The sequence below is a fragment of the Choloepus didactylus genome, chromosome 23 (assembly GCF_015220235.1).
Source record: "Choloepus didactylus isolate mChoDid1 chromosome 23, mChoDid1.pri, whole genome shotgun sequence".
NCBI lineage: Eukaryota > Metazoa > Chordata > Mammalia > Pilosa > Megalonychidae > Choloepus > Choloepus didactylus.
Genome location: NC_051329.1, coordinates 26,339,357 through 26,341,859, shown reverse-complemented (window position 1 = coordinate 26,341,859; position 2,503 = coordinate 26,339,357).

Below are 2,503 nucleotides of genomic sequence, written 5' to 3'. Positions count from 1 at the left end.
CCTGGTGAGTTGGATAGTAACAGTAAATGTCACTATTTAGTTAACTTTTAGTTTCCAAACCTATAAAATATAGACAACTTTTAGCTGTGATTTCTGAATTTTGGTTTGAAACAAAACAGTATCCTTTGTTTTCTTAATTGTAACCGAAACTTAACTTGCCCTGCCTAACAAAATCAACAAAATAACAAAATCAACATTTGCCTAACAAATGTTGATTTTTGATAAATCAACATTTATCAAAAAATGGATGTGAAAATGCAGGCAATACTGCCACCCAGTGACTTGTCTGCTCTTCAGAAAGGAACTACCATGTAACTGAACTTCATGGACTTTTCCTGTTCCCTATTTTCAAAGGTTCCAAATCTTTGTGAAATCTATATGCCATTTCCAACTCCACATCTGAACATTTTTGAAGATGCAGTCACCATAGCCATCTGAATACTGATGATCAACAGAAGTGAATAGCTGAGTGAAAAGCTTTCTATGAGTTTTAGAATGGCAAAACATGGTCTGCCTATTTTGGAAACAGCTAATTTATGAAAGTTACCTCTAACCCAACATAATCATTCCTTAAGAATAAATTTAAGTAAGTCCCTCAATGAAGCGAATACTGCTTTAACTACAGTTTAAAGGAAGGCAAAGAGGTATCTGATTTTAAGTGCAGGAATACAAATACCTCAAAAAGTCCAAGACACTTAAAAGTTTTATTGAAAATAATAAAATACAGAAACACCAGATTCTCATTTTAAAGTATAATTGACAGCATCTTGTGGAACGTTCCTAGTACTGCACCATTTTTGTTAGTATTTAAAAAAACAAAACCAAGTTTCAGATTCAAAATAACTAATGAACCTGTGGGTAAATATTCACCTCTTGGTTCTGGCCTCCATCCAAGTTATTTTTCTATATCTTACATTTGTACCTTTTCAAGAACAAGTAGCAATTCTTAATTTGATTAATATTTGTGAGAACTGGACTTTTCATATTAACTGAAAAAAAAACCTATTCACACACACTACTCAAAATATACATTTGTTCATTAAAGCTCAACTGCTTTAGATAATTTTTTCTTTTCACACATTAGCATAGTAAGCCAATGTTTGATCCATGCTGCAAAAGTTGTACAAAATAAAACAGACCTGTTAATTCCCTAGGAAAACATTAAGGCAAAGCAAAAGACTTATGCTTTAAAAGAAAAACAAAGCAGAGGCATTGGGACTGTAGAGACGGCTCAGATGAGTAAGCACCACAAGAATGAAGAAAACAATCTTTGTACAAACATATGCGAGACGATAAATTTCAAAAAGGAGCATTAAACATCCATTTTCCTGCAGAAATAAATATGTCAAATAACTTGACTCCTGAAACAAGTTCTGTTTGGATTTTAATGAACAGAATCTTATCTCTTTCCTATATCTACCAATAGTATTAGAGCCTTGTTTTGGGGTCTGTCTTTCCTTCATCATTCTGACCTTTGATCAGAGGCCTGTCCAACAACAGAAGACAATTTTAGTCATGTTTTGGGCTCTTCTTTGGAAGGCAGTCATTACACCTTCCTAACACTGGGACTAAACCCCAAACTCCCAGTACTTAACTTCATTTTTTGAGCTGTACTAGAATAAACTTTTTAGCATGGAGACTTCTTTTAAGGCTACAGGCTTTTCAAGTTGGTCCCATTAAACAATGACCTCAAGGCAGGAGTTTATCTAATGGCATGAATCAAACACGTGGGCATTTCAACAGAACACAGTTAACATCTCTAAGTCTGAGATTAAGAAACTATTCGCTGGTTTCCAACTGGTTTCAATACTGGTTTGAAGTTTGAATAATTTTACTGTGTAGACGTTAAATATTTTGTTTAAATATTAAACATTAAATTTTTCCTGACTATCCAGACAGAAATAGGGAAAGCAGGAACAACAGGCAGAAGAAAGAAACAAGTCCAATTAACAGACTTGTGATATCTATGCCATCTGTAACAAGGGAAGGGATTTCAGCATGGGTTTCAAAAACGCCTGGGAGCCGGTTTCTAAAATTCAGCTCACTTGACATAAACCATTTTTTTTTAAACAAGGTATCTGATTCCTTTAAGGGTGGGGGTGGGGATGGGAAAGAAACCCAGAAAATAAAATGGAACAGAAAGATCTCCCCCCAAAAATAAAATGGAATAAGAACTGCAGTTTCCCATCGTGTGATGAAAGGACCAATATTCCACTCATTTAAAACTCAGAATGGATAGGAGCAGTAAAGGAATTGTCATTTTACATTGCACTACGAGTCCTTGCCACACAGAAGAGCCCTTCCTGAGAAATAATAAACTTGAATCCCCGTTATCTCCCAAGGACACCTTGAGCCTGGGTTAGATAAACTGAAGAAGATGAAGATTCCCTGCTAGCAAGAAGCTATTTCTCTATACTTTTAGGCTTACTGCACAACAATTTAAGCACCAGGCAAACTGGCTATTTCAGAGCATCTCAATGTCACTTGCCCATATGTTCTCAGG